Source organism: Coenobita brevimanus, chromosome 4 (assembly GCF_032717465.1).
Source record: "Coenobita brevimanus isolate Jiangsu-jjx chromosome 4, ASM3271746v2, whole genome shotgun sequence".
NCBI classification, from domain to species: domain Eukaryota; kingdom Metazoa; phylum Arthropoda; class Malacostraca; order Decapoda; family Coenobitidae; genus Coenobita; species Coenobita brevimanus.
The window spans coordinates 33583951-33606227 of NC_136957.1; the positions used below are offsets into that span (position 1 = coordinate 33583951).

At 40.2% G+C, this 22277-nt stretch overlaps 1 pseudogene across 1 annotated transcript; it reads right to left on the reverse strand.

Moving 5' to 3' along the window:
• Positions 1-3144: 3144 nt before the first annotated feature.
• On the reverse strand, positions 3145-22099 carry LOC145396540 (single insulin-like growth factor-binding domain protein-2 pseudogene; annotated as a pseudogene). The gene is made up of 3 exons (XR_013896789.1): positions 22045-22099; positions 4743-4822; positions 3145-3255 (listed from the first exon to the last, which is right to left on the reverse strand). The product of XR_013896789.1 is annotated as a single insulin-like growth factor-binding domain protein-2 pseudogene (transcript).
• Between the last annotated feature and the right edge of the window lie 178 nt (positions 22100-22277).

Here is a 22277-nt window from a genome sequence, read left to right on the forward strand (position 1 = left end):
ATAATTACTTTTGAAATCCGGTGATGCGATCTGCGGAACCAGTCAAGTTTTTCAGAATGATATGTAAGAGCTTCATAAATGTTTCATTAAAAATTAGACAAAATTAGGCGCTTTGATATGAATCCCAAACAGGCAGCTGGATGTTTTTTTTCTATCATGCAGTGTCATTAACCCTAGATAGGAAATCTTCAAAATGTTACATATTAGGTAACGTGGGGTCTGAAAAAAACAAAAAAACTTCCGTTTCAGATATTTCAAAATGTTTCAATACACAAATAATTCAACCCCTTACCTTTAAATAGGGCCAGAAAAAATAAAGTTTAATTGAAAAAATATATATTTGTTTAAAGTTTATACAAAAATTATTAAATTTTAGGTATGCAAATTTTAGAATTAAATCTTGCAAAATTGAAAAGTAATATCATGATTCCTTGGGTGGCCTGCAGTAGACCGATGTTGGGATCTTCTGTATACAAAAGGAGAAAGACAGCAAATTGAAATAAAAAAATCACAAGAGGGCTCAACTGAGGTTACATTATAGGTAATCTGGGGTCTAACATACCCCAATGGCTCTATAGAGCAAAATCAGAGCCAGGTACAGCTATGACCCCATCATCCCCATGAAGAGCATCACTAGGCAGGAAGGTAATGAGACGGACAGATCTGTAGACCTTATGCTCATATTTTTAGAAATCAAATTTCGGGGTCTGGGGTTTCTGATACCCCACTTCACCTATCTAGGGTTAAGAGCCTGGAATGATCACTTACTCTTAACCCTTTAGATCCGTGACGTCTTTTTTGTAGTTTATTTTTGCCGCTACCAAATGAATTTATTTAGTCAAGAACAGACCTCAAGTAACTATATATATATATATATATATATATATATATATATATATATATATATATATATATATATATATATATAAACAACTCAGGTTCGTATAGTCTATTCATAGGTTAATAAAACTGACTGGATAGTGTGAAAAAAAAAAAAATCACCTAAATGAAGGGTTAAAAATTCTGGACAATACTATCCTAGCCTGGTGACTCAGCCAACTGGTACCTATTATTCAAGAGATAACTAAATAAATAGGAAGTCATGTCAACAGGTAACATCAGCAACTAATAAATTAACTAATGATATTATTATCAGGTGACATCAGCAGGTAAATGGTTAGCAGGCAATAAGCAGTTAATCAACAGGAAAGCCTATCATCAAGTAATTTCACAGATAATTAATGCATCAACTAGTCTATCTATCTATCTATTGTTGGACCCCTCAATCCCGTTCGGGGTGACCACAAACAAATCGCCTCCACGTCGCCCTGTCCCTCGCCATTTCACTCCCCTGCTCCCAACTCACACCCCTCTCTCTCACATACCTCTCCACCCCATCTCTCCATCTCATCCTCGGCCTCCCCCTCCCTCTCCCCTCCTCCACCTCACTCACATACACTCTCTTCGTCAGTCTTTCACCCTCCATCCTCTCCACATGGCAAAACCACCTCAGTGTATGCCTCCTAATGCGTCCTATCACATCCATATCCACACCACAACGCTCCTTTATATCCTCATTTGTCAGCCTGCCTCTCTATGTGACTCCACAGGCTCCTCTTAAATATCTCATTTCCACTGCTCTCACTCTTGACTTGTGTCCTTCCAACAACGTCCAAGCTTCACTGCCATACGTTAGAGTTGGTATCACAATACTGTCATGTAGTAACTTTTTCACTTCCATGCTCACTTCCCTGTTTCTTATCACTGCTTTCAAGAAACCAGCAACCTTTCTTCCCTGCTGTACCCTTTCAAGCACTTCACCCTCCAAACCTCCATCCTTACTCATCACACTACCCAAGTACTTAAACGTACTCACATTTTCCAATTCCTCACCATCCAACCTCGCTGTACATTCACTGCCTTCACCTCTCTCAAAGACCATCACTTTACTCTTCCCTACATTCACCTTTAGATTCCGTTTCTTACACACTTTCCCAAACTCATCCACCAAGCCTTGCAGCTCCTCTTCATCTTCACTCAACAACACAGTATCATCTGCAAACAACAGTACAGGGAGTTTCCAAACACTCCCCTCTCTCACCAGGGCCACTCCAACATCCACTACCCTACCTTGTACCTCTTTTATTACCCCATCCATGTACAGATTGAACAACCATGGAGACATGACACATCCCTGTTTCAATCCAACCTTCAAAGAGAAAAATTCACTCAGTTCACTATCCACACGCACTGCAGCTTTAGCACCATCGTACATACTCTTCACAGCATTCAACAACTTCCCATCTACTCCATTCTTAATACTTTCCACAATCCTTGTCTATCGACACTCATATGCTTTCTCTAAATCCATGAAAACCGCATACAACTTCTTTCCCTTCTCTAGAAACTTTTCCACTAAAGATCTAAGAATGAATATCTGATCTACACAACCTCCTCCCTTCCTAAAGCCTCCCTGTTCTTCTCCAACTAAATCCTCTGTTCTTTCTCTAACTCTGTCAATAAGTATCCTACCATACACTTTTCCTATTATACTAAGAAGACATATGCCCCTGTGATTACCACACACTTCTTTTTCCCCTTTTCCTTTGTACAAGGGAATAATTATACCTGACTTCCAATCCTCCGTTTCTCTACCTTCCTCCCAGGCCAATCTGCACATCTTCCACATCCATTCTACTACTATCTCTCCCCCATGCTTCAGCATTTCACCACACACTCCATCAATTCCTAGGGCTTTCCCCAATTTAACTTTCTTCATTGCTTCCACAACGTCTATCCTACTGATTTCTTCCTGTCTTCTTACCTCCCTCCTTCTCCCAGCCATTCCCCAGCCACTTATACTCGCATTACTTCCATCCTCTATGTTCAACAATTCCTTAAAGTGTTCTCTCCGTCTGCTCACTTTTTACCCTTCTTCATTAGTAATCTACCATTTTTATCTTTCACTCCCCTGCTAACTTCACTTCCACCCTGTCTTACTCTCTTCACCTCTTTCCAGAACATTTTCTCAGAGTCCCTACACTTTACACTCAAATTCCTTCCAAATTCCTCATCCACTCTCTTCTTACTCTCTCTTACTAATCTTTTCACCTCTCTCTTTCTTTCTACATATAACTCTCTCAACTAGTCGCTAAGGCAATAGCCATTTTCTTCGCCTTCCTGCTGCTGGCACCACAGACCCGTGCCACACTTGCCGTACATATTCCAGATGCCCCGACACTCCTCACCCGGGCCCTGTTGCGAAGAAGTGGGATTAAGGCCCGTATTCACGAAGTTCATGGAAGCTCCCTAACGCCTCCTCCTTAGCGAGAAATTTTTTGTGTATGGTGGGTAATATCCTTCTGCACATTATTTATGCACAAATGGTAATATTAGAATGATTTATATAACCCAGAGGAGGACAGTAAGGAGTAATAAGCAAAATATATTCCTTATGAAAAGGCGTTAGGGAACTCAATTAATCAACGAGAATACGGGCCCAAGTTTGGTTAGGTTAAGTTGAGTTGGTGTGGGTTAGGCTGGGAAGGATTAGGTTGAGTCCGTTTATGTTAAGTTAGTTTAAGTTAGCCAGTAATGATGATTGTATATTTGGTTGGGTTAGGTTAGGTATCTTAAGTTTGCTGGTAACTAAGATTGCAGATGAGGTTAGGTTTGGTTAGGTTAGGTTACGTATACTGTATTAAGTTAGTTAGAAACTAAGATTGGAGATTGTATGAGACAAGGTTTGGTTAGGTTAGGTTACGTATACTGTATTAAGTTAGTTAGAAACTAAGATTGGAGATTGTATGAGACAAGGTTTGGTTTGGTTAGCCCTGCTTTAGTTATATTAGGTTAGGTTAGGTTAGGGTTAGATATGGTTTGGCTGGGTTTACTTTGGAAGGGTTGGGTTGGACTGGGTTAGGTTGAGCCGAAGTGTGTTGGGATGACATAAGAAAAGTTGTGGAGAAAAGTGTAAAAATTATCGCACGACCATTTTATTGAGCATACCACTGAAGGTGTTTGCAAGAATAATATAATGACTTGCCTTTAGTCTTTACTAGTACCAGACGATTTTACGGAAGTTAAAAATAACGTCTCATACTGAATAGGTTGTTGAAGCTTGTCTCTAACCCTGCGGTTCGAAAAATCTGTTCTAAGCTGAACATAATTGGCTGAAGCTAGACTGAAAACACGTGAACAGAGAGAAGGGGTTGGAAAAAGCTAGAAACAGTATAGACCATGAGAGAGAGAGGAGGAAAAGGGTGGTAGGAAGAGTACAAGATTTATAGGCTTGGCCAGATATTTTCATCTAAAGGTGTTAGCATTCAAATATGTTTTAGAAGAAGAAATCTTATGATGCATTAATGTAAGTTGCAGAAACTTCCCTATAAGGTGGACTAGCTGGTAACAAGAAATTGATAATTCATTATAACATAAAGGTGAAATGAATGGTTTCCCTTCGTAGACAATTCAGGTAATTGCTGCCAGTAGGTGAGAGATGCTGTCAGTACAATGGGTGTCTGAAGAGATGCTGATTGAAGGGTGCTGATTGACTCTCAGGTTCAGCTTACTTTTACTGATCAGAGTCCGGGTGGAAAAAGCTGACGTAGAGATGTAATTCTAACCAACCTACCTACTTACGTATTTAAATGCTTACCTACGTACCTGCTTGTCCATTTATCAGGCTACCTACCCAATTACTTATCTATTAACCCACCTACCCACCAGCCTACTGTACTTACCTTCCCACATACAAGGCAGCAGTCACATATATCCGCCACCGTGCCATACTGACAGCCTTGTGGAGCACCTGTGCATCTCTCTTAGTAATTACACGGGAGGCAGGTGAGGGAAGTGATGCTGGCGAGGAAAAGGTTACAATGAGAGAGGAGTGGAGAGAAGAGGGAGAATAAGATGAGGAGAAGTGGAGAGAAAATGAGGGAGAGGGGGAAGAAGATGCTTGGATAGGGAGAGAGAGGGAGAGGATGTAGGGAAGGAAGAGGTAGACATGAGAGAAGGAGGGTGGGGAAGAAGAGAGGGTGAAAATGGGGCGGTGAAGTTGGGAAAGGGACAGAGAAGCAGGGGAAAGGAACGAATGGAAGGGATAAGAGTGGTCTGAAGATGGGAGGGCAGGACGTAAGAGAGAGAGAGAAGGGGAGGGGGGGAGGGGAGGGGAGGGGAGGAACAAGTTGTTGCAATGAGGTAGAACTGAAAATACATAAAGGATATACAGGTATATATATATATATATATATATATATATATATATATATATATATATATATATTTATACGAGGAAGAAGGAACCAAAGGCCATGAGCCCGCAATAACAGTTCCCTCCAACAGAAAAACAAAATACAATAGAGAACCAAATTCAAGATCCGATCATTTTGAGATGCCTGGACACACTGCGTTTGAAAGATTGGAGATCATAGGCAGCAGGAAATACGGACAGAGGGAGACAGTTCCAGAGCTGACCTGTTGCATAAATGAAAGACTGGGAGTAACGGTTAACTCTTGCATTAGAGAGTTGGACAGAAAGGGGATGAGAGTTTGCTGCTAGACGGGTGCTACGCGCCCGTCGTAGAGGTGGAGGAATGCAAGCAGACAGTTCAGAGGAGCAGTGACCATTAAAGTAGCGATAGAAAAGAGATAAAGATGCAACAGTGCGGCGAAGAGACAGAGGTTGAAGGGAGTCAGTAAGAGGAGGAGAGTTAATGAGACGAAAAGCCTTTGACTCCACCCTATTGAAAAGAGCTGTATGTGGGGAGCCTCCCCACACATGAGAGTTGTACTCCACACAGGGGCGGATAAAACCCCTGTATAGAGACAACAATTGTGCAGGGGTAAAGAAAGAGCGGAGTCTGCTTAGCACACCCAATCTCTTGGAAGCAGATTTTACAAGAGATGTAATATGATCTTTCCAAGATAAGTCCCGAGTAAATGACACCCCAACCATGTTCAAGGATGATGCAGGATTAAGCTGAATATTATTAAACATTAGTGGGTATACCTGTGGAAGATTTTGTCGGGTTGATAGGTGTAAGAACTGAGCCTTAGATGCATTAAAAACAACCATATTATTTTTACCCCAGTCAGAGATACGGGCCAAGTCAGACATTAGGTGTGCCATAGCGCAAGATAATAACAAACTGAATAATACAGGAAACACACTGCATTAATACTAGATAAAATAATAGGGTTTTGCTTACCTTGCTACCATAACGCCCAGAAGAGCTAACGTTATAACTTCGTGGCTAAGGGCGGTGAGGAGATATTACAGGTACAAACCACAGCGGGAGAAACAACACCTTCACCCTAACCTGTCTTGAGTGGTACTGAACTCCAGTTTCTTTTTTTTCTTAATAGACCTATCGACCATTGGAGCCGAGGCCCTTGGTCATTAAGGGCATATATATATATATATATATATATATATATATATATATATATATATATATATATATATATATATATATATATATATATATATATATATATATATATATATATATATATTGTTACATAGCCTATGATTTCATCATCCTTTGTGTAATTTTTAACGCACAGTTGCTGCATGTTTGATCACGAGCGTGTTCTGCCTCAGTCCCCCCCTTCTACCGTTATAGTAGAGTAAGTCGTTCTCTCTGTTGTCCAGAGCGGGATTGTCAACTCTATGTCCCCATGGCTTCATTTGCGCGTCCTTATTACAAGTTGTATCAAGCTCTCCTGGCTCCTATATAATGAGCTCAGTCTCTGCATCATTGCCACTTAGATCTGCTCCTCATTTTGTTCACATCTCTGTCCTCCCCTGTACAGATATTATTATTGTGAGTGCTCAAGAAGTCTCCAACCATCTAGCAGCTGTGTGTAATTTGAGTATAACTGTTATTGCATTTTTTCTTGTACTGTATAGCATAAGTTTAATTTGTAGGCCTAGTGAAGTTTTTGTAATTCATGTAGGGTTCTTTATGTCAGTCATTTTTGATAATAGTTTGTATCTGTAATTATTTATCTGGCATTCACTGAGTATTATCTGGTATCTCATTTTATCAGGGCTGACTTAGATAAATTTACTCTTGCTAATTTCGTGTTAATAGAGGCTATTGCAGTTAACCATATATTTAACCTGTTTTTGCCATTACATTATCCTTATGAGTCCTGAATGTTTTATTGTTAGTTTGAGCATTAAACTTTGACTTGTAATTTTACCTAACTCTTTGTTTTGAACCTGGAACTTTACGGGACAGTAGTGATTTTTAGTATTCTCACTTAAAGTGTACATTATCTTTCTCTGTTCCGTAACATAAATTTGGCGACCTCATATCAGGATATTCAGGATATTATCATAAGGATATTGCTTGATATTTTGTGACTGTTTCTTATTAATTATGTCTACTATTACTACACTTGATGAAGCCAAAGATTTTTTGTCAAATGTGCAAACAGTGAGTGATATAGAAAACAGAACAAAGAATGAACTTAAGATTGTTGCTCAACAATTGGGATTTGTTGTTCGCTCTCATCAGTCTAAAGATCAAATTGTTGACATGATTAATGAAAGCTTGTTTAATGTAACTCCTCCAAATGAGCAAACGCAGATTGAATTAGCTAAGTTACAGCTAGCCCTGCAGGAGGCCCGTGCTAAGGAGGCTGAATTTCACGCACAAGTTGAACTTGCTAGGATTCAGGCAGACCATGAGTATCGCATGAAACAAGGTGGAACTGGATCATCTAGCTCTGATGATTTTGATGTGGCTAAAAATGTTAAACTTGTCCCTCCTTTTAATGAATCTGATTTAACAAAGTATTTTCAGTTGTTTGAGAGGGTAGCTACAGGTTTTAATTGGCCTAAGGAGTATTGGCCAGCACTCCTTCAAACTGTTCTCACCGGTAAAGCTCAAGTAACTTATGCATCTTTGCCTCAGGATCAGTCTGATAATTATGATGTAGTAAAGAGCTTGATTCTTAAGGCCTTTGAGCTTGTTCCTGAAGCTTATAGAGTAAAATTTAGGACAACTTACAAGCAAGATAAGCAATCCCATGTTGAGTATGCAAAAATCAAAGAAGATCTGTTAGAGCAGTGGTTAAATTCTAAGAATGTGGATTCTGATTTTGGTAAATTTAAGCAGATGATTTTGCTGGAGGATTTCAAAAGGTGTATTTATAAAGATGTAAGCCTATATCTTGATGAGAAAAGAATAGATATTTTGTCTGATGCTGCAGTTTTAGCTGATGAGTATGTTCTCACTCACAAGAGATATTCTAGAGAAAAAGGGAAAGCTGAGAGTAAGTACGTTGCCTCTACTCAGAGTACAGGTAACAGGAAAGAGAATAAAGATGATGTTTCTCAGGAAGTAAATACCAGCTCCACCTCTAGATTTCAGAAAAGTAAATGTACTTATTGTAGTAAGCTTGGTCATACTACGGAGAGATGTTTCAGGAGACAGCGTGATGTGAACAAAAAGGAGTCTTTAAATATTCAGTCAATTGGTCTAGTGTCCACTCTTGAGAGTTCCCAGAATTCTTTAACTGAGTTAACTGAACCTGCTTTGAGGGGTAACTTAAATTCTCATGATGGAGCTCCTCTTTTGAGCAGTAACGTGGGTGACACTCTCAAGAGTTCATGTGCTAATTTCCTGTCTGATGGTTTTGTCAGTCCTCTGGACAGTAATGACAGGAAATCAGTTAAAATATATCGTGATACAGGTGCTTGCCAATCCCTTATGCTGACCAGTGTTCTAGGCTCTAATTTTAATTCCTCTGATGAAACTGTAATCTTACAAGGTGGTTGGGTTGGTTGAGACACTCCCAATGTCAGGTGTAACTTTCTTACTTGGAAATGATATTGGTGGAAGTCAAGTGTGTCCAGCTCCTCAGTTGTCTAGTGAGCCAGTGGCTGCGTCCCAGGATTGTGATGTCCCTGATGTGTTCCCTGCATGTGCTGTCACTAGGGCTAAGTCTAAAGTTACTGGTGATTTAGAGGATAATGATGATGATGATGTTATCCTAGCTGACACTTTTCTTGCTAATTTGGACCACTCACCAGATGAGGCAGTACCCCGTAGTGTTGATAATTTGTCTCGTCAAGAGTTGGTTGAGTTGCAGGTTGCTGACCCTGAGTTGAAAGGTCTAGCTAACTCTGCTTGCAGTGAGGAAGAGTCAGCTGGTGCTTCTACTTGTTATTATGTAAAGTCAGGAGTACTTATGAGGAAGTGGAGACCCCCAACAGCATCAGCCGACTGTGAATGGGAGGTTGTACATCAAGTTGTCATCCCTCGTGTTTGTAGGCAGGATATCATTAGAGTGGCTCATGATTCCAGTTTGGCAGGACACCTTGGAGTGAGGAAGACTGTGGCACGCATTTTGAAACACTTCTACTGGCCAGGTATCTTCAGGGATGTTTCCTGGTATTGTAAGTCTTGTCACACCTGTCAAGTTGTGGGGAAGTGTAATCAGACCGAAAAGGTTGCACCTCTAGTTCCCATTCCTCCTTCTGAGGCGCCTTTCACCCGTGTATTGGTGGATATTGTGGGCCCTCTTCCTAAGACTTCTTCAGGATTTTCTTATGTGTTGACCATGATTGACATGGCTACTCGTTATCCTGAAGCCATTCCACTTAGAAACATCTCAGCAAAGAACGTGGTTAAGGAAATGCTGGGGTTCTTCACAAAGTTTGGTCTGCCTAAGGAGGTACAGTCAGACCGGGGGAGTAATTTCATGTCAAACGTTTTCAAGCAGTCTCTGAAAGAGTTGGGCATCACCCAGATCACGTCTTCAGCTTACCATCCCCAGACCCAAGGAGCGTTGGAGAGATATCATCAAACACTCAAATCGATGCTCAAGAAATACTGTTTGGAACATCAGAAAGACTGGGATAAAGGTCTTCCATTCGTTGTGTTTGCTGCAAGAGAATCTCCAAATGAATCACTGGGCTTCTCACCTTTTGAACTACTGTTTGGCCATGAAGTAAGAGGACCCCTTAAGTTACTCAAGGAATGCTGGCTGTCGGAGGAAGATGACGTCAACCTGCTGGAGTATGTGATGAAGTTCAAAGAACGGCTGTCCACTGCTTTACAGCTGGCGAGAGAGAATTTAGGAGCTGCTCAGGAGAAGATGAAGACTTGGTATGACAAGAAGTCCAGGTTACGCCACTTTCAGCCAGGAGATCAGGTTTTGATTCTGCTACCAGTTCATGGGCAACCTCTTCAAGCCAAGTTTAGTGGCCCTTATTTCGTGGAGAAGAAACTCAGTGATGTCAGCTATGTCATCGCCACACCAGATCGTAGAAAGAGCAAGCAACTATGTCACATCAACATGCTAAAGTTATATCACAGGCGGGACGAAAATAATCCAGTCTGCACTGTAGCTGTTCCACCCGAGTCTGCAAGTGAAGCTCTCCCATGCAGTATGAGCCTGAGTGATAGTTTGGGGAAGAATCCTGATATCATGAATGATCTCCAGACTAAGCTTTCTCATCTACCACCCAAGGAAAGGCAGGAGTTTTCGGCATTACTGCAGGAGTACCCGCAAGTGTTCCGTGCCACTCCAGGAAGAACCACTGTGTTGATGCATGATGTCGATGTTGGAGACGCAAAGCCAATTAAATTGCCTCCTTACCGTGTGAACCCAGTGAAAGTTCCTCTCATCCAGAAGGAGCTTGACTACCTGTTGGACCACAAGATGATTGAGCCCTGTCAGAGCGAGTGGAGTTCCTCCTGTCACTCTAGTCCCTAAGCCAGGTGGGTCACAGAGGCTTTGCATTGACTACAGACGTGTTAATCAGATAACCAAAACAGACACTTACCCTCTCCCTCGCGTGGAAGATTGCATAGACAAGATCGGAAAGGCTAGGTACATAAGTAAGTTTGATTTGTTAAAGGGATACTGGCAAGTACCTATGACTGAACGTGCTAGGGAGATCTCATGTTTTGTAACACTAGGAAAGGCTTTTGCATGTTCTGTAATGCCGTATGGTATGAAGAATGCACCAGCCACATTTCAGAAGCTCATGAATGTTGTAACAGAGGGTTTGGCAGGGTGTGTTGTTTATATTGATGATGTATTAATCTTCAGTGACAACTGGAAAGATCACCTATGCCATGTCAGTAAATTTCTTGACCGTTTAGTTCATGCTAATCTTATAGCTAATTTATCAAAGTGTGAGTTTGGTCAAGCTAAAGTTCAGTACCTTGGGTATGTAATTGGTGATGGACATGTTGCACCACCAGGAGCTAAGGTTCAGGTTATAAGTGATCTTCCCAGACCTAAAAGTAGGAAAGAGCTACAAAGATTTTTGGGAATGGTAGGTTATTACAGGAGATTTGTTCTTAACTTTTCTATTCTTGTATCACCACTTACAGACCTACTGAAAAAGGGAGTTAAATTTGTCTGGACCGATAACTGTGAATCCTCTTTCAACACTCTTAAAGCTATTCTATTAAGTCAGCCAGTGCTCGCTACTCCAAATTTTGCTAAGCCTTTTAAGATGGCTGTTGATGCAAGTGATACAGGAGCTGGGGCTGTTTTGCTGCAAGAGGATGATCAGGGTATTGAGCATCCTGTATCTTGTTACAGTAAGAAGTTCACTCCACCTCAAAAGAACTACTCCACTATTGAGAAAGAGCTTTTGGCCTTGATTTTGGGTTTACAGCATTTTTCATTTTATTTGTGTTCTGGTTTTGACCCCATAGTCATTTATACCGATCATAACCCACTGAAATTCCTTAGTAAGTTTAAAGATAAAAATCAGAGATTGACAAGATGGAGTCTACTTCTTCAGGAGTATTCATTAGACATACAACATGTCAAGGGGAAAGAAAATGTTATTGCAGATTGCTTATCTAGACTTTAGACAGATTGTTTTAGAGTAATAAGAAATTTCCTTTGTAAATTTCTTTTTCTTTGTGGGGAGGTGTTACATAGCCTATGATTTCATCATCCTTTGTCTAATTTTAACGCACAGTTGCTGCATGTTTGATCACGAGCGTGTTCTGCCTCAGTCCCCCCCTTCTACCGTTATAGTAGAGTAAGTCGTTCTCTCTGTTGTCCAGAGCGGGATTGTCAACTCTATGTCCCCATGGCTTCATTTGCGCGTCCTTATTACAAGTTGTATCAAGCTCTCCTGGCTCCTATATAATGAGCTCAGTCTCTGCATCATTGCCACTTAGATCTGCTCCTCATTTTGTTCACATCTCTGTCCTCCCCTGTACAGATATTATTATTGTGAGTGCTCAAAAGGTCTCCAACCATCTAGCAGCTGTGTGTAATTTGAGTATAACTGTTGTTGCATTTTTTCTTGTACTGTATAGCATAAGTTTAATTTGTAGGCCTAGTGAAGTTTTTGTAATTCATATAGGGTTCTTTATGTCAGTCATTTTTGATGATAGTTTGTATCTGTAATTATTTATCTGGCATTCACTGAGTATTATCTGGTATCTCATTTTATCAGGGCTGACTTAGATAAATTTACTCTTGCTAATTTCGTGTTAATAGAGGCTATTCCAGTTAACCATATATTTAACCTGTTTTTGCCATTACATTATCCTTATGAGTCCTGAATGTTTTATTGTTAGTTTGAGCATTAAACTTTGACTTGTAATTTTACCTAACTCTTTGTTTTGAACCTGGAACTTTACGGGACAGTAGTGATTTTTAGTATTCTCACTTAAAGTGTACATTATCTTTCTCTGTTCCGTAACAATATATATATATATATACACACACACACACACGTGCACACACATCCATGCATATAAACATACACTCTTTCACGCACACGTGTATATATATATATATATATATATATATATATATATATATATATATATATATATATATATATATATATATCTATCTATATATATATATATATATATATATATATATATATATATATATATATATATATATATATATATATATTGTTACGGAACAGAGAAAGATAACGTACACTTTAAGTGAGAATACTTAAAATCACTACTGTCCCGTAAAGTTCCAGGTTCAAACAAAAAGAGTTAGGTAAAATTACAAGTTAAAGTTTAATGCTCAAACTAACAACAAAACATTCAGGACTCATAAGAATAATGTAATGGCAACAAACAGGTTAAATATATGGTTAACTGCAATAGCCTCTATTAACATGAAATTAGCAAGATTAAATTTATCTAAGTCAGCCCTGATAAATGAAAATACACCGGGTAATGCTCAGTTAATGCAAGATAAATTATTACAGATACAAAATATTAATTAAAATGACTGATATAAAACCCCACATCAATCACAAAGACCTCACGAGGCCTAAGAATCAACCCTATGCTACACAGTACAAGAAAAAATGCAACAACAGTTATACTCAAATTACACACAGCTGCTAGATGTTTGGAGATTTCTTGAGCACTCACAATAATAATATCTGTACAGGGGAGGACAGAGATGTGAACAAAATGAGGAGCAGATCTAAGTGGCAATGATGCAGAGACTGAGCTCATTATACAGGGGCCAGGAGAGCTTGATACAACTTGTAAGAAGGACGCGCAAATGAAGCCATGGGGTCAAAGAGCTGAAAATCCCGCACTGAACAACAGAGAGAACGACTTACTCTACTATAACGGTAGAAGGGGGGGACTGAGGCAGAACACGCTCGTGATCAAACATGCAGCAACTGTGCGTTAAAATTACACAAAGGATGATGAAATCATAGGCTATGTAACACCTCCCCACAAAGAAAAAGAAATTTACAAAGGAAATTTCTTATTACTCTAAAACAATCTGTCTAAAGTCTAGATAAGCAATCTGCAATAACATTTTCTTTCCCCTTGACATGTTGTATGTCTAATGAATACTCCTGAAGAAGTAGACTCCATCTTGTCAATCTCTGATTTTTATCTTTAAACTTACTAAGGAATTTCAGTGGATTATGATCGGTATAAATGACTATGGGGTCAAAACCAGAACACAAATAAAATGAAAACTGCTGTAAACCCAAAATCAAGGCCAAAAGCTCTTTCTCAATAGTGGAGTAGTTCTTTTGAGGTGGAGTGAACTTCTTACTATAATAAGATACAGGATGTTCAATACCCTGATCATCCTCTTGCAGCAAAACAGCCCCAGCTCCTGTATCACTTGCATCAACAGCCATCTTAAAAGGCTTAGCAAAATTTGGAGTAGCGAGCACTGGCTGACTTAATAGAATAGCTTTAAGTTTGTTGAAAGAGGATTCACAGTTATCGGTCCAGACAAATTTAACTCCCTTTTTCAGTAGGTCTGTAAGTGGTGATACAAGAATAGAAAAGTTAAGAACAAATCTCCTGTAATAACCTACCATTCCCAAAAATCTTTGTAGCTCTTTCCTACTTTTAGGTCTGGGAAGATCACTTATAACCTGAACCTTAGCTCCTGGTGGTGCAACATGTCCATCACCAATTACATACCCAAGGTACTGAACTTTAGCTTGACCAAACTCACACTTTGATAAATTAGCTACAAGATTAGCCTGAACTAAACGGTCAAGAAATTTACTGACATGGCATAGGTGATCTTTTCAGTTGTCACTGAAGATTAATAAATCATCAATATAAACAACACACCCTGCCAAACCCTCTGTTACAACATTCATGAACTTTTGAAATGTGGCTGGTGCATTCTTCATACCATACGGCATTACAGAACATGCAAAAGCCTTTCCTAGTGTTACAAAACATGAGATCTCCCTAGCACGTTCAGTCATAGGTACTTGCCAGTATCCCTTTAACAAATCAAACTTACTTATGTACCTAGCCTTTCCGATCTTGTCTATGCAATCTTCCACGCGAGGGAGAGGGTAAGTGTCTGTTTTGGTTATCTGATTAACACGTCTGTAGTCAATGCAAAGCCTCTGTGACCCACCTGGCTTAGGGACTAGAGTGACAGGAGAACTCCACTCGCTCTGACAGGGCTCAATCATCTTGTGGTCCAACAGGTAGTCAAGCTCCTTCTGGATGAGAGGAACTTTCACTGGGTTCACACGGTAAGGAGGCAATTTAATTGGCTTTGCGTCTCCAACATCGACATCATGCATCAACACAGTGGTTCTTCCTGGAGTGGCACGGAACACTTGCGGGTACTCCTGCAGTAATGCCGAAAACTCCTGCCTTTCCTTGGGAGGTAGATGAGAAAGCTTAGTCTGGAGATCATTCATGATATCAGGATTCTTCCCCAAACTATCACTCAGGCTCATACTGCATGGGAGAGCTTCACTTGCACTCGGGTGGAACAGCTACAGTGCAGACTGGATTATTTTCGTCCCGCCTGTGATATATCTTTAGCATGTTGATGTGACATAGTTGCTTGCTCTTTCTACGATCTGGTGTGGCGATGACATAGTTGACATCACTGAGTTTCTTCTCCACGAAATAAGGGCCACTAAACTTGGCTTGAAGAGGTTGCCCATGAACTGGTAGCAGAATCAAAACCTGATCTCCTGGCTGAAAGTGGCGTAACCTGGATTCTTATTATACCAAGTCTTCATCTTCTCCTGAGCAGCTCCTAAATTCTCTCTCGCCAGCTGTAAAGCAGTGGACAGCCGTTCTTTGAACTTCATCACATACTCCAGCAGGTTGACGTCATCTTCCTCAGACAGCCAGCATTCCTTGAGTAACTTAAGGGGTCCTCTTACTTCATGGCCAAACAGTAGTTCAAAAGGTGAGAAGCCCAGTGATTCATTTGGAGATTCTCTTGCGGCAAACACAACGAATGGAAAACCTTTGTCCCAGTCTTTCTGATGTTCCAAACAGTATTTCTTGAGCATCGATTTGAGTGTTTGATGATATCTCTCCAGCGCTCCTTGGGTCTGGGGATGGTAAGCTGAAGACGTGATCTGGGTGATGCCCAACTCTTTCAGAGACTGCTTGAAAACATTTGACATGAAATTACTTCCCCGGTCTGAATGTACCTCCTTGGGCAGACCAAACTTTGTAAAGAACCCTAGCATTTCCTTAACCACGTTCTTTGCTGAGATATTTCTAAGTGGAATGGCTTCAGGATAACGAGTAGCCATATCAATCAGGGTCAACAAATAAGAAAATCCTGAAGAAGTCTTAGGAAGAGGGCCCACAATATCCACCAACACACGGGTGAAAGGCGCCTCAAAAGGAGGAATGGGAACTAGAGGTGCAACCTTTTCGGTCTGATTACACTTCCCCACAACTTGACAGGTGTGACAAGACTTACAATACCAGGAAACATCCCTGAAGATACCTGGCCAGTAGAAGTGTTTCAAAATGCGTGCCACAGTCTTCCTCACTCCAAGGTGTCCTGCCAAACTGGAATCATGAGCCACTCTAATGATATCCTGCCTACAAACACGAGGGATGACAACTTGATGTACAACCTCCCATTCACAGTCGGCTGATGCTGTTGGGGGTCTCCACTTCCTCATAAGTACTCCTGACTTTACATAATAACAAGTAGAAGCACCGGCTGACTCTTCTTCACTGTAAGCAGAGTTAGCTAGACCTTTCAACTCAGGGTCAGCAACCTGCAACTCAACCAACTCTTGACGAGACAAATTATCAACACTACGGGGTACTGCCTCATCTGGTGAGTGGTCCAAATTAGCAAGAAAAGTGTCAGCTAGGATAACATCATCATCATCATTATCCTCTAAATCACCAGTAACTTTAGACTTAGCCCTAGTGACAGCACATGCAGGGAACACATCAGGGACATCACAATCCTGGGCCGCAGCCACTGGCTCACTAGACAACTGAGGAGCTGGACACACTTGACTTCCACCAATATCATTTCCAAGTAAGAAAGTTACACCTGACATTGGGAGTGTCTCAACCAACCCAACCATAACGGAACCATTAACAAAACCAGACTCTAAATTCACTCTGCACAGAGGGACAGAGAAGTAATTATTCCCTACACCTTGTAAGATTACAGTTTCATCAGAGGAATTAACATTAGAGCCTAGAACACTGGTCAGCATAAGGGATTGGCAAGCACCTGTATCACGATATATTTGAACTGATTTCCTGTCATTACTGTCCAGAGGACTGACAAAACCATCAGACAGGAAATTAGCACATGAACTCTTGAGAGTGTCACCCACGTTACTGCTCAAAAGAGGAGCTCCATCATGAGAATTTAAGTTACCCTCAAAGCAGGTTCAGTTAACTCAGTTAAAGAATTCTGGGAACTCTCAAGAGTGGACACTAGACCAATTGACTGAATATTTAAAGACTCCTTTTTGTTCACATCACGCTGTCTCCTGAAACATTTCTCCGTAGTATGACCAAGCTTACTACAATAAGTACATTTACTTTTCTGAAATCTAGAGGTGAAGCTGGTATTTACTTCCTGAGAAACATCATCTTTATTCTCTTTCCTGTTACCTGTACTCTGAGTGGAGGCAACGTACTTACTCTCAGCTTTCCCTTTTTCTTTAGAATATCTCTTGTGAGTGAGAACATATTCATCAGCTAAAACTGCAGCATCAGACAAATTATCTATTCTTTTCTCATCAAGATATAGGCTTACATCTTTATAAATACACCTTTTGAAATCCTCCAGCAAAATCATCTGCTTCAATTTACCAAAATCAGAATCCACATTCTTAGAATTTAACCACTGCTCTAACAGATCTTCTTTGATTTTTGCATACTCAACATGGGATTGCTTATCTTGCTTGTAAGTTGTCCTAAATTTTACTCTATAGGCTTCAGGAACAAGCTCATAGGCCTTAAGAATCAAGCTCTTAACTACATCATAATTATCAGATTGATCCTGAGGCAAAGATGCATAAGTTACTTGAGCTTTACCGGTGAGAACAGTTTGAAGGAGTACTGGCCAATACTCCTTGGGCCAACTAAAACCTGTAGCTACCCTCTCAAACAACTGAAAATACTTTGTTAAATCAGATTCATTAAAAGGAGGGACAAGTTTAACATTTTTAGCCACATCAAAATCATCAGAGCTAGATGATCCAGTTCCACCTTGTTTCATGCGATACTCATGGTCTGCCTGAATCCTGGCAAGTTCAATTTGTGCCTGAGCCTGTACCTGTGCCTCTTGAATACGAGCATTTGCCTCATTAACACGAGCCTCCGCCTCCTTAGCCTTAGCCTCCTGCAGGGCTAGCTGTAACTTAGCTAATTCAATCTGCGTTTGCTCATTTGGAGGAGTTACATTAAACAAGCTTTCATTAATCATGTCAACAATCTGATCTTTAGAATGATGAGAGCGAACAGGAATTCCCAATTGTTGAGCAACAAGCTTAAGTTCATTCTTTGTTCTGTTTTCTACATCACACACTGTTTGCACATTTGACAAAAAATCTTTGGCTTCATCTAGTGTAGTAATAGTAGACATAATTAATAAGTAACAGTCACAAAATATCAAGCAATATCCTTATGATAATATCCTGAATATCCTGATAAGAGGTCGCCAAATTTATGTTACGGAACAGAGAAAGATAACGTACACTTTAAGTGAGAATACTAAAAATCACTACTGTCCCGTAAAGTTCCAGGTTCAAACAAAAAGAGTTAGGTAAAATTACAAGTTAAAGTTTAATGCTCAAACTAACAACAAAATATTCAGGACTCATAAGAATAATGTAATGGCAACAAACAGGTTAATTATATGGTTAACTGCAATAGCCTCTATTAACATGAAATTAGCAAGATTAAATTTATCTAAGTCAGCCCTGATAAATGAAAATACACCGGGTAATGCTCAGTTAATGCAAGATAAATTATTACAGATACAAAATATTATTTAAAATGACTGATATAAAACCCCACATCAATCACAAAGACCTCACTAGGCCTAAGAATCAACCCTATGCTACACAGTACAAGAAAAAATGCAACAACAGTTATACTCAAATTACACACAGCTGCTAGATGTTTGGAGATTTCTTGAGCACTCACAATAATAATATCTGTACAGGGGAGGACAGAGATGTGAACAAAATGAGGAGCAGATCTAAGTGGCAATGATGCATTTTTTTTTTCGTTGAAAGATTCTCTGCACATATAGTGCAGGCCGGGCCATACATTAGCCCGGTCAGTGGTGTATGGGCTGATTAAAATACAGTAAGTGGGGAGAACAGGACCTGGGGAATGCCCAGCACACATGTCCTGTCTCCTGACTGGCTTTGTGGTGTGTGTCAATGATGCAGAGACTGAGCTCATTATATAGGGGCCAGGAGAGCTTGATACAACTTGTAAGAAGGACGCGCAAATGAAGCCATGGGGACAAAGAGCTGAAAATCCCGCACTGAACAACAGAGAGAACGACTTACTCTACTATAACGGTAGAAGGGGGGGACTGAGGCAGAACACGCTCGTGATCAAACATGCAGCAACTGTGCGTTAAAATTACACAAAGGATGATGAAATCATAGGCTATGTAACAATATATATATATATATAATTGTTATTTTATTATTTTCTTGTATTTTTATTTATTTATATATATTTTTAATTTATTTATCTATCTATCTATCAATCTATCTATCTATTTTACCTTACAGTAAAAATAAAAATGCTTAATCTAAAGAACCTAAAACTAATCACCTGACGGATAAATCGTTAACCTATACTAAATCCTAAAGAATCAAATAACTAGACCCATACTAATGATAAGAATACCTAGACCAGGAGAACACCATCGACTGCAGATATGTAATGCTTTTCGTCTCATTAACTCTCCTCCTCTTACTGACTCCCTTCAACCTCTGTCTCTTCGCCGCACTGTTGCATCTTTATCTCTTTTCTATCGCTGCTTTAATGGTCTCTGCTCCTCTGAACTGTCTGCTTGCATTCCTCCACCTTTACGACGGGCGCGTAGCACCCGTCTGGCAGCAAACTCTCATCCTTTTTCTGTCCAACTCTCTAATGCAAGAGTTAACCGTTACTCCGAGTCTTTCATTTATGCAACAGGTCATCTCTGGAACTGTCTCCCTCTGTCTGTATTTCCTGCTGCCTATGATCTCCAGTCTTTCAAACGCAGTGTGTTCAGGCATCTCAAAATGATCGGATCTTGAATTTGGCTCTATATTGTATTTTGTTTTTCTCTTGGAGGGGACTGTTACTGCGGGCTCATGGCCTTTGGTTCCTTCTTCCTCGCATAAAAAAAAAAAAAAAAAAAAACCTGCACTCATCACCTGGTGACTTAGTCGAGGCACAACCTAATACATGGGACATCAATATATGAAAGGAAACCAGACGAGTCAGGAACATTTCCATATACGTTAGCTGTCGGCCCTAATTAGTACAATTTAATCAAGATGGTATAATGTACTTATATAATATGTACAAAAAGTGAAGTACCTCGCCCAACAGAGCTCCAGGTGTTTCGGGCCCATGTTTATATACACTCTGGAGTCTGCATGTTTTAGGTTTTTCCTACTTTCAGTAACGCCAGTCGCAAGGGATGTGATGACTGATGGCGCCGCTACCATTAACATCTGTAGCAGTTGAAAAACAAATGATTTCTTAATTAACACGGAAGGTTTCTTCCACTATACATCGGTACATGATTTCAATGAATTGTAGGGATATGTTATTTTCTTTTTGGCAGTTAGTGTGATTGAAAGACTGTAAAAAAACAACTGGAAGCATATTCGGCGTCTCTCAAATTCGCCTCTTTATCTCTTGGCGTTGATTTGTCATCCAATGGTGACATCATGCTCTCTGAATTGCTCACTTGCTACCCAATGGCCACGTAACAGACCATTGTAAACACCGCCCATTTGCTGTGTGTTAAGTCAGGATCCAAGTATTTGTGATAAATTTTCTTATCCATCTCTCAATCTATCTGTCTATATCTATCTATCTATCTATCCATATGTATGAATAGAAGAGGCTGCCTCAGAAAAATATAAGTACACTTTAATGAGGTAATTATGCTTTCATAAGTTTTAAGTCGCTCTTAAATTTCCTTTTGTCACATGGAAGAATTGCCTCTACCACCATAACAACGATACTTGGTCGTGCAGTCTGCCTCAAATTTATGAAGGCGTGAAATGTCACGTCACGTGCGAAGAGTTGTCCAAAGGTCACGTCTCCACTGCCGCTGCCACTTTCCTTTGCATACGTTCTCAAAAAATCCGGTAACACTTCAGTACCAGCTTCCACCTGCCGCATTTTACAGTTTTTGGTGATACAGTCAGCACTGCCAACGCCAAAGCGTCTGGGGTTCAGAGTTTGATTTTCGACTCGCGTGCCTCACACACACACACACACACACACACACACACACACACACACACACACACACACACTGTCAGAGAGAGAAAGAGAGAGAGAGAGAGAGAGAGAGAGAAAGTATACACCTAATGCATGGTAACGGACATCGACGGAGCGTCTCCCTATTCCATTACAGACACGACCAATATTTCTATGAAATATGGGATCTATATACTTTCATATATGTAAAAGACTAGTGATTTTATTATTACTTTATTCCCATGTCACATGAATTAATGTGGTTAGGTAGCATAATAATACATTTACCCAGAATACATCCTATGCATGTATAGTCATAGCTAGGACACGCTGACAGGTAACATTTTACCACTTGCCTTGCCCAGTGCAATTGACGTTTTAACTTCAACTGCACTTGTGTAGTTAAATAGATGATGAAAGTATAGCACACCTGTGTCTCGTGAGTAAGCTATGAAACACACGGATGGTCGGGTCTCCTTACATTTTGTCTAAGCTACGGGTTAATCACATAAATGACGGATGCGACCAGAACATGGATAAGCGTCTTATTTTAAATTATGATTAGTAAAGTGAAATCAATATATTATTTTCTCTCTTAATAATATTATAATCGTAATAACAAACACTGAAGGGGATGAAAGACTCAATTGCTCTGATATTTACTATTACCATATTTAATATCCAGTCCACCCACTATTTTTCTCAATCATTTTTTGTAGCCTCCGCGTCTCTGATGCCACTTGCGTTTGCATCACTTCTGGCCTGTGCCTATGATACTCCCACTACAGTTGAACGTGGGCCATCAGGGTGTTGGTATTTCTCTCACTTTCCATTTCCCTGCTGTTGATAACCTGAGCCCACACGTGCTCAGTGACATTCATGTCATTTCCTTTGCTGGGCCAATCAAGGAGCTCAAGGTTGTCCTGCCTCTGAAACCACCTCTGTACAGCGTGAGTAGTGTGGGTCGGGCATTTATCTTGAATGAAGAGAACGGGCCCAGGAGGAAAAGGGTGATCTCATTCCCAGAAGGACGGCAGGAAACACTCCTCTAGAATTTTT